The 11,110-nt window shown below is 40.1% G+C and overlaps 1 pseudogene; it reads right to left on the bottom strand.

Annotated features, from left to right (window-relative positions):
• Positions 1–8,080: 8,080 nt before the first annotated feature.
• Positions 8,081–8,530, bottom strand: LOC112410885 (calmodulin-like; annotated as a pseudogene).
• Positions 8,531–11,110: the final 2,580 nt, after the last annotated feature.

Here is an 11,110-nt window from a genome sequence, read left to right as displayed (position 1 = left end):
AAGCTTGTGTTTCCTTATTTATTTTCATTTTGGATGATCTGTCCATTGGTGAAAGTGGGGTGTTAAAGTCCCCTACTATGAATGTGTTACTGTCACTTTCCCCTTTTGTGGCTGTTAATATTTGCCTTTTGTATTGAGGTGCTCCTATGATGGGTGCATAAATATTTACAATTGTTATATCTTCTTCTTGGATCGATCCCTTGGTCATTATGTAGTGTCCTTCTTTGTCTCTTCTAATAGCCTTTATTTATTTATTTATTTACTTACTTATTTATTTATTTTTTGCTGTACACGGGCCTCTCACTGTTGTGGCCTCTCCTGTTGCGGAGCACAGGCTCCAGACACTCAGGCTCAGCGGCCATGGCTCACGGGCCCAGCCACATCACGGCATGTGGGATCTTCCCGGACCGGGGCATGAACCCATGTCCCCTGCATTGGCAGGTGGACTCTCAACCACTGCGCCACCAGGGAAGCCCTAATAGCCTTTATTTTAAAGTCTATTTTGGCTGATAAGAGAATTGCTACTCCAGCATTCTTTTGGTTTCCATTTGCATGAAATATCTTTTTCCATCCCCTTACTTTCTGTCTGTATGTGTGTCTAGGTCTGAAGTGGGTCTCTTGTAGACACCATATATATGGGTCTTGTTTTTGTATCCATTCAGCCAATCTGTGTCTTTTGGTAGGAGCATTTAATCCATTTACATTTAAGGTAATTATCAATATGTATGCTCCTATTCCCATTTTCTAAATTGTTTTGGGTTCGTTATTATAGGTCTTTTCCTTCTCTTGTGTTTCTTGCCTAGAGAAGTTCCTTTAGCATTTGTTGTAAAGCTGGTTTGTTGGTGCTGAACTCTCTCAGCTTTTGCTTGTCTGTAAAGGTTTTAATTTCTCCATCAAATCTGAATGACATCCTTGCTGTGTAGAGTAATCTTGGTTGCAGGTTTTTCTCCTTCATCACTTTCAGTATGTCCTGCCACTCCCTTCTGGCTTGCAGAGTTTCTGCTGAGAGATCAGCTGTTAACCTTATGGGGATTCTCTTGTGTGTTATTTTTGTTTTTCCCTTGCTGCTTGTATTATGCTATCTTTGTATTTAATTTTTGACAGTTTGATTAATATGTGTCTTGGTGTATTTCTCCTTGGATTTATCCTGTATGAGACTCTCTGTGCTTCCTGGACTTGATTAACTATTTCCTTTCCCATATTAGCTAAGTTTTCAACTATAATCTCTTCAAATATTGTCTCAGTCCCTTTCTTTTTCTCTTTTTCTTCTGGAACCCCTGTAATTCGAATGTTGGTGCATTTAATGTTGTCCCAGAGGTCTCTGAGACTTTCCTCAATTCTTTTCATGCTTTTTTCTTTATTCTGCCTCAGTTATTTATTCTGCCTCACTTATCCGTTCTTCTGCCTCAGTTATTCTGCTGTTGATCCCATCTAGAGTATTTTTCATTTCATTTATTGTGTTGTTCATCATTGTTTGTTTCCTCTTTAGTTCTTCTAGGTCCTTGTTAAATGTTTCTTGCATTTTGTCCATTCTATTTCCAAGATTTTAGATCATCTTTACTATCATTATTCTGAATTCTTTTTCAGGTAGACTGCCTGTTTCCTCTGCATTTGTTAGGTTTGATGTGTTTTTACTTTGATCCTTCATCTGCTGTGTGTTTTTCTGTCTTCTCATTTTGCTTATCTTACTGTGTTTGGGGTCTCCTTTTTGCAGGCTGCAGATCCGTAGTTCCCGTTGTTTTTGATGTCTGTCCCCAGTGGCTAAGGTTGGTTCAGTGGGTTGTGTAGGCTTCCTGGTGGAGGGGACTAGTGCCTGTGTTCTGGTGGATGAGGCTGGATCTTGTCTCTCTAGTTGGCAGGTCCACGTCTGGTGTTGTGTTTTGGGGGTGTCTGTGGAGTTATTACGATTTTTGGCAGCTTCTCTGCTAATGGGTGGGGTTGTGTTCCTGTTTTGGTAGTTGTTTGGCATAGGTTTTCCAGCACTGTAGCTTGCTGGTCGTTGAGTGAAGCTGGGTGCTGGTGTTGAGATGGAGATCTCTCGGAGATTTTCACCGTTTGATATTATGTGGAGTTGGGTGCTCTCTTGTTGAGCAGTGTCCTGACGTTGGCTCTCCCACCTCAGAGGCACAGCACTGACTCCTGGCTGCAGCACCAAGAGACTCCACATGGCTCAGAATAAAAGGTAGAAAAAGTAGAGAGAAAGAATTAGTAGAAGTAGGAATAAAGAAAGAAAGAAAGAAAGATAGAAAGAAGGCAAGGAAGAAAGAGAGAAGAAAAGAAGGAAAGAAGGAAAGAAAGGGAGGGAGGGAGTGAAGGAAGAAGGAAGGAAGGAAGGAGGGAAGGAAGGAAAAAAGAAAGAAGATACAGTAAAATAAATAAATTAAAGTAAAATATAATAAAGTTATTAAATTAAAAAATAATTATTTAGAAAAAAAAAGGGACGGATAGAACCTTAGGACAAATGTTGGAAGCAAAGCTATACAGACAAAATCTTACACAGAAGCATACACATACACGTTCACAAAAAGAGGTAAAGGGGAAAAAATCATAAATCTTGCTCTCAAAGTCCACCTCCTCAATTTGGGATGATTCGTTGTCTAAAGGAGGGAAGGAAGGAAATAGAGGAAGAAAGAAAGAAAGAAAGAAAGAAAGAGAGAGAGAGAAAGAAAGAAAGAAAGAAAGAAGTGTCTATTCAGGTATTCCACAGATGCAGGGGACATCAAGTTGATTGTGGAGCTTTAATCCGCTGCTTCTGAGGCTGCTGGGAGAGATTTCCCTTTCTCTTCTTTGTTCTCACAGCTCACAGGGGCTCAGCTTTGGATTTGTCCCCACTTCTGCGTGTAGGTCGCTGGAGGGCATCTGTTTTTTGCTCAGAGAGGACGGGGTTAAAGGAGCCGCTGATTCGGGGGCTCTGGCTCACTCAGACCAGGGGGAGGGAGGGGCGCGGAGTGCGGGGTGAGCCTGCGGCGACAGAGGCCGGCGTGACATTGCACCAGCCTTAGGCCTGCCGTGCGTTCTCCCAGAGGAGTTGTCCCTGGATCCTGGGAATCTGGCAATGGCGGGCTACACAAGCTCCCCGGAAGAGGGGTGTGGATAGTGACCTGTGCTCGCACAGAGGCCCCTTGGTGGCGGCAGCAGCAGCCTTAGTGTCTCCCGCCCGTCTCTGTGGTCCACGTTTTTAGCCGCGGCTTGCACCCATCTCTGGGTCCGCATTTTTAGCCGCGGCTCGTACCCGTCTCTGGAGTTCCTTTAAGCAGCGCTCTTAAACCCCTCTCCTCATGCACCAGGAAACAAAGAGGGAAGAAAAAGTCTCTTGCCTCTTCGGCAGCTCCAGAGCTTTTTCCGGACTTCCTCCCGGCTATCCGTGGTGCACTAACCCCTTCAGGCTGTGTTCACGGAGCCAACCCCAGTCCTCTCCCTGCGCTCCAACCAAAGCCCGAGACTCAGCTCGCAGCCCTGCCCTCCCCAGCGGGTGAGCAGACAAGCCTCTCGGGCTGGTGAGTGCCGGTCGGCACTCATCCTCTGTGCAGGAAGCTCCCCACTTTGTCCTCCGCACCCCTGTTGCTGTGCTCTCCCCTGTGGCTCTGAAGCTCCCCACTCCGCCTCCAGCAGTCTCCTCCCACGAAGGGGCTTCCTAGTGTGTGGAAACCTTTCCTCCTTCACAGCTCCCTCCCACTGGTGCAGGTCCCATCCCTATTCTTTTGTCTCTGTTTTTTCTTTTTTTCTTTTGCCCTACCCAGGTACGTGGGGTATTTCTTGCCTTTAGGGAGGTCTGAGGTCTTCTGCCAGCATTCAGTAGGTGTTCTGTAGGAGTTGCTCCACGTGTAGATGGATTTCTGGTATATCTGTGGGGAGGAAGGTGATCTCTGCGTCTTACTCTTCCGCCATCTTCCCCTCCGCCCTACATGACTCTTTCTGAATTATGATTTTCTAAGGGTATATGCCCAGTAGGGGGATTGCTGGGTCAAATGAGAGTTCTATTTTTAGTTTTTTAAGAAACCTCCATACTATTCTCCATAGTGGCTGTATCACTTTACATCCCACCCACAGTGCAAAGAGGGTTCCCTTTTCCCCACACCCTCTCCAGCATTTATTGTTTGTAGATTTTTTGATGATGGCCATTCTGACCAGTGTGAGGTAATACCTTATTGTAGCTTTCATTTGCATTTCTATAATGATTAGTGATGTTGAGCATCCTTTCATGTGTTTGTTGGCAATCTGTATATCTTCTTTAGACAAATGTCTATTTAGGTCTTCTGCCCATTTTTGGATTGGGTTTTTTGTTTTTTTGATATTGAGCTGCATGAGCTGCTTGTATATTTTGGAGATTAATCATTTGTCAGTTGCTTCATTTGCAAATATTTTCTCCCATTCTGAGGATTGTCTTTTCATCTTGTTTATGGTTTCCTTTTCTGTGCAGAAGCTTTGAAGTTTCATTAGGTCCCATTTGTTAATTTTTGGGTTTTTTTCCATTTCTCTAGGAGGTGGGTCAAAAAGGATCTTGCTGTGATATATGTCATAGAGTGTTCTGTCTATGTTTTCCTCTAAGAGTTTGACAGTTTCTGGGTTTACATTTAGGTCTTTAATCCATTTTGAGTTTTTTTTTTTTCTGCATGGTGTAAGGGAGTGTCCTAATTTCATTCTTTTACATGTAGCTATCCAGTTTTCCCAGCACCACTTATTGAAGAGGCTGTCTTTTCTCCATTATATAGTCTTGCCTCTTTTATCAATGACAAGGTTACCATACGTGCATGGGTTTATCTCTGGGCTTTCTATCATGTTCCATTGATCTATATTTCTGTCCAGTACCATACTGTATTGATTACTGTAGCTTTGTAGTATAGTCTGAAGTCAGGGAGCCTGATTCCTCCAGCTCCATTTTTCTTTCTCAAGATTGCTTTGGCTTTTTGGGGTCCTTTGTGTTTCCATACTAATTGTGAAATTTTTTGTCCTAGTTCTGTGAAAAATGCCTTAGTTTGATAGGGATTGCATTGAATCTGTAGATTGCTTTGGGTAGTAGAGTCATTTTCACAATGTTCATTCTTCCAATCCAAGAACATGGTATATCTCTCCGTCTGTTTGTATCATCTTTAATTTCCCTCATCAGTGTCTTATAGTTTTCTGCATACAGGTCTTTTGTCTCCTTAGGTAGGTTTATTCCTAGGTATTTTATTCTTTTTGTTGCAATGATAAATGGGAGTGTTTCCTTAATTTCTCTTTCAGATTTTTCATCATTAGTGTATAGGAATGCAAGAGATTTCTGTGCATTAATTTTGTATCCTCTACTTTACCAAATTCATTGATTAGCTCTAGTAGTTTTCTGGTAGCATCTTTAGGATTCTCTATGTATAGTATCGTGTTATCTACAAACAGTGACAACTTTACATCTTCTTTTCCAATTTGGATTCCTGTTATTTCTTTTTCTTCTCTGATTGCTCTGCCTAAAACTTCCAAAACTATGTTGAATAATATTGGTGAGAGTGGGCAACCTTGTCTTGTTCCTGATGTTAGTGGAAATGGTTTCATTTTTTCACCATTGAGAACAATGTTGGCTATGGGTTTTCCATATATGGCCTTTATTATGTTGAGGAAAGTTCCCTCTATGCTTTCTTTCTGGAGGGTTTTTATCATAAATGGGTGTTGAATTTTGTTGAAAGCTTTTTCTGCATCTATTGAGATGATCATATGTTTTTTATCTTTCAGTTTTTTAATATGGTTTATCACATTGATTGATTTGCATATATTGAAGAATCCTTGCATTCCTGGGATAAATCCCAGTTGATCATGTTGTATGATACTTTTAATGTGCTGTTGGAGTCTTTTTCCTAGTTTTATTTTAAAAAATATCTGTATTGGAGTATATTTGCTTTACCATGGTGTGTTAGTGTCTGCTGTATAACAAAGTGACTCAGCTATATGTATACATATATCCCCATATCTCCTCCCTCTTTCGTCTCCCTCCTACCCTCCCTATCCCACCCCTCTAGTTGGACACATAGCACCAAGCTGATCTCCCTGTGCTATGCAGCTGCTTCTCAGTGGCTATCTTCTCTTACACTTGGTAGTGTATATATGTCCATGCCACTGTCTCACTTCATCCCATGTTTGCTAGTATTTTGTTGAGGATTTTTGCATCTATGTTCATCAGTGATATTTGCCTGTAGTTTTCTTTCTTTGTGACATCTGTGTCTGGTTTTGGTATCAGGGTGATGGTGGTCTCGTTGAATGAGTTTGGGATTGTTCCTCATTCTGCTATATTTTGGAAGTGTTTGAGAAGGATAGGTGTTAGCTCTTATCTAAATGTTTGATAGAATTCGCCTGTGAAGCCATCTGGTCCTGGGCTTTTGTTTGTTGGAAGATTTTTAATTACAGTTTCAATTTCAGTGCTTGTGATCGGTCTGTTTATATTTTCTATTTCTTCCTGGTTCAGTCTCAGAAGGTTGTGCTTTTCTAAGAATTGTTCCATTTCTTCCAGGTTGTCCATTTTATTGGCATATAGTTGATCCTCTCATGATCCTTTGTATTTCTGCAGTGTCAGTTGTTACTCCTCTTTTTGCATTTCTAATTCTATTGATTTGAGTCTCCTCCCTTTTGTTCTTGATGACTCTGGCTAATGGTTTATCAAAACTGTTTATCTTCTCAAAGAACCAGCTTTTAGTTTTATTGATCTTTGCTATTGTGTCATTCATTTCTTTTTCATTTATTTGTGATCTGATCTTTATGATTTCTTTCCTTCTGTTAACTTTGGGGTTTTTTGTTCTTCTTTCTCTAATTGCTTTAGGTGTAAGCCTAGGTGGTTTATTTGAGATGTTTCTTGAAGTAGGATTGTATTGCTATAAGCTTCCCTCTTAGAACTGCTTTTGTTGCATCCCATAGGTTTTGGGTCATCGTGTTTTCATTGTCATTTGTTTCTAGGTATTTTTTGATTTCCTCTTTGATTTCTTCAGTGATCTCTTGGTTATTTAGTAGTGCATTGTCTAGCCTCCATGTGTTTGTATCTTTTACAGTTTTTTTCCTGTAATCAGTATCTAGTCTCATAGCATTGTGGTCAGTAAAGATACTTGATACAATTTCAATTTTCTTAAATTTACCAAGGCTTGATATGATCTATCCTGGAGAATGCTCCATAGGCACTTAAGAACAAAGTGTATTCTATTGTTTTTGGGTGGAATGTCCTATATAAATATCAATTAAGCCCATCTTGTTTAATATGTCATTTAAAGCTCGTGTTTCCTTACTTATTTTCATTTTGAATGATCTTTCCATTGGTGAAAGTGGGGTGTTAAAGTCCCCTACTATTATTGTGTTACTGTTGATTTCCCCTTTGATGACTCTTAGCATTTGCCTTATGTATTGAGGTGCTCCTATGTTGGGTGCATAAATATTTGCAATTGTTATATCTTCTTCTTGGATTGTTTCCTTGATCTCTCTCAACCACTGCGCCACCAGGGAAGCCCCTCTTTTTTTTTTTTTTAGTTAGGTAAATTGTAATTTTTTATTGGAAAACAAATATACATCTTGGAGTGGATTTGAGGCAAATTGTGCCATAAGCAGATTTTCTTTAAGTGGCTAAAACAACAAGCAAGTAACAATAAAAGAAATTGTTTCTGGTAAAGGACCAGCAGTACAAAAAGATAGTGTATGAGTCCTGGATAAAACACCAATTTTGCAATAGTGCCACTTTTAAGTACATATTGTTGACTGTTCATAGTCCACACAGAGTTACAACTCCACACTTCAAGAACAACATGATGACAGTTCCTAAAGAAAACAACTTAAAAAAAAAGGCATAACCCACTTGTTCCCTCATTTGACCAACTCAGTCTAAGTTTAGAAGTGCAGGAGGGCTTAGATATATCCAGAGTAAGCCACATGCAACGTGTTACTTGTTTAATTTTTCTAAAATAAGCTTTCAGGACAATGACAGTAAGATAAGAGAATAAAACATGGAGGAATGAAGTCCTAATACATGCATATTTTTTTGACAGTAGGTTGAAACCTTTTACAGATAAGTTACAAGCAAAGAAAAGGCAAATAAACGTTTTTGTACAAGAAATTTAACACACTCCGTACAATGTCTTCACTTTGCTGTCATCATTTGTACAAACTCTTCATAGTTTACTTGATTATCACCATCAATATCTGCTTCCCTGATCATTTCATCAACCTCTTCACCTGTTAACTTCTCTCCAAGGTTTGTCATCACATGGCGGAGCTCTGCTGCACTAATATAGACATTACCATTCTTATCAGATACATGGAATGCTTCCCTAATTTCTTCTTAACTGTCTGTGCCTTTCATTTTTATTGCCATCATTGTCAGAAATTCCGGGAAGTCAATTGTGCCATTACCATCAGCATCCACTTCATTAATCATGTCCTGTAAGTCTGCTTCTGTGAGATTTTACCCATGAGACCTCATTACAGTTCCCAATTCCTTTGTTGTTATAGTTCCATAACCATCCTTGTCAAATAGTGAAAAAGCTTCTTTGAATTCTGCAATCTGCTCTTCAGTCAGTCACTCAGCCATGCTGCAAGCACTATTGGTCTCCAGGACGCGACTACACAACCACTCAGCTCACTCGCTCCACTTGGACTCCAGCTTTCTTTTGATGTCCATTTGCATGGAATATCTTTTTCCATCCCCTCACTTTCAGTCTGTATGTGTCCCTAGGTCTGAAGTGGGTCTCTTGTTCCCAAGATATATACGGGTCTTGTTTTTGTATCCATTCAGCCAGTCTATGTCTTTTGGTTGGAGCATTTAATCCATTTACATTTAAGGTAATTATCTATATGTATGTTCCTATTACCATTTTCTTAATTGTTTTGGGTTTGTTATTTTAGGTCTTTTCCTTCTCTTGTGTTTCCTGCCTAGAGAACTCCCTGTAGCATTTGTTGTTAAGCTGGTTTGGTGGTGCTGATTTCTCTTGGTTTTTGCTTGTCTGTAAAGGTTTTAATTTCTCTGTCAAATCTGAATGAGATCCTTGTTGGGTAGAGTAATCTTGGTTGTAGGTCTTTCCCTTTCATCACTTTAAACACGTCCTGCCACTCCCTTCTGTTTTGCTGAGTTGCTACTGAAAGATCAGCTGTTAACCTTATGGGGATTCCCTTATATGTTATTTGTTGCTTTTCCCTTGCTGTTTTAAAATTTTTTTCTTTGTATTTAATTTTTGATAGTTTAATTAATATGTCTTGGCATGTTTCTCCTTGGCTTTATCTTGTATGGTACTCTCTGTGCTTCCTGAACTTGACTGACTATTCCCTTTCCCATATTAGGCAAGTTTTCAACTATAATCTCTTCAGATATTTTCTCAGTCCCTTTCTTTTCCTCTTCTTCTTCTGGGACCCCTATAATTCAAATGCTGGTGCATTTAATGTTGTCCCAGAGGTCTCTGAGAGTGTCCTCAATTCTTTTCATTCTTTTTTCTTTATTCTGCTCTGCAGTAGTTATTTCCACTATTTTATCTTCCAGGTCTCTTATCCGTTCTTCTGCCTCAGTTATTCTGCTATTGATTCCTTCTAGAGAATTTTTTATTTCATTTATTGTGTTGTTCATCATTGTTTGTTTGCTCTTTAGTTCTTCTAGGTCCTTGTTAAACGTTTCTTGTATTTTCTCTATTCTATTTCCAGGATTTTGGATCATTTTTACTATCATTACTCTGAATTCTTTTTCAGGTAGACTGCCTATTTCCTCTGCATTTGTTTTGTCTGGTGTGTTTTTACTTTGCTCCCTTAATCTGCTGTGTATTTCTCTGTCTTCTCATTTTGTTTAACTTACTGTGTTTGGGGTCTCCTTTTCACAGGCTGCAGATTTGTTGTTCCTGTTGCTTTTGGTATCTGCCTCCAGTGGGTAAGGTTGGTTCAGTGGGTTGTTTAGGCTTCCTGGTGGAGGAGACTGGTGCCTGTGTTCTCGTGGGTGAGTCTTGATATTGTCTTTCTAGTGGGCAGGACCATGTCTGGTGGTGTCTTTTGGGGTCTCTGTGGCCTTATTATGATTTTAGGCAGCCTCTCTGCTAATGGGTGGGGTTGTGTTCCTGTCTTGCTAGTTGTTTGGCATGGGGTGTCCAACACTGGAGCTTGCTGCTCATTGAGTGGACTGGGTCTTAGCATTGAGACAGAGATCTCTGGGAGAGCTCTTGCCGAATGATATTATGTGGGACCAAGAGGTCTCTGGTGGTCCAATGTCCTGATCTGGGCTCTCCCATCTCAGAGGCTCAGGCCTGACACCTGGCCGGAGCAACAAGACCCTGTCAACCACACAGTTGATTTTGGAAGCCAAGAAATACCTCTGCAAGTTGGAGGTCCAGGAAAGCTGGTGGTGGAGTTCCAGTCCAAGACCCAAGCCTGAAGGCCTGGAGAAACATGCCACAAGTACACTTCCAGGGCAAAGAGGCGGGTCTGTAGTACCTTTTGTTTTCCTTTGTGCTCTGTCTAGTTTCATTTGCTCATAGGTTGCTCTGGGCAGGGGCCTTGCACCGATGCTTCAGACCAGAATTCCTAGTGAGAAACGGTTATTCTCCACAGCTTTTTAAAATTTATTTTAAAATTTACATTCAGTACAATTCTCTCTTTTTGGTGTACAGTTGTGTGAGTTTTTTAAATTTTTAATATATCCTTTGTTACAGATTTTTAAAATTGAAATATAGTTGATGTATAATATTGTGTAGGGTCAGGTGTACAGCAAAGTGATTCAGTTATATATATATATATATTTCATGTTATTTTCCATTACTGGATACTAGAAGATATCGAATATTGTTCCCTGTGTTATACAGTAAATCCTTGTTGCTCATCTATTTTATGTATAGTAGTTTGTGTCTGTTAATCCCATACTCCTCATTTCGCCCTCCCTCTTCCTTTTCTTCTTTTTTATTTTTTTTTATACAGCAGGTTCTTATTAGTTATCCATTTTATACATATTAGTGTATATATGTCAATCCCAATCTCCCAGTTCATCCCACCACCACCACCACCACTTTCCCCCTTGGTGTCCATACATTTGTTCTCTACATCTGTGTCTCTATTTCTGCCTTGCAAACCGTTTCATCTGTACCATTTTTCTAGATTCCACATATATGTGTTAATATACGATATTTGTTTTTCTCTTTCT

The sequence above is a fragment of the Neophocaena asiaeorientalis genome, unplaced genomic scaffold (assembly GCF_003031525.2).
Source record: "Neophocaena asiaeorientalis asiaeorientalis breed wild unplaced genomic scaffold, Neophocaena_asiaeorientalis_V1.1 scaffold401, whole genome shotgun sequence".
NCBI classification, from domain to species: Eukaryota; Metazoa; Chordata; class Mammalia; order Artiodactyla; family Phocoenidae; genus Neophocaena; species Neophocaena asiaeorientalis.
The sequence above is the reverse complement of the archived record's forward strand: the minus strand, read 5'-3'. Positions and strand labels throughout refer to the sequence as shown.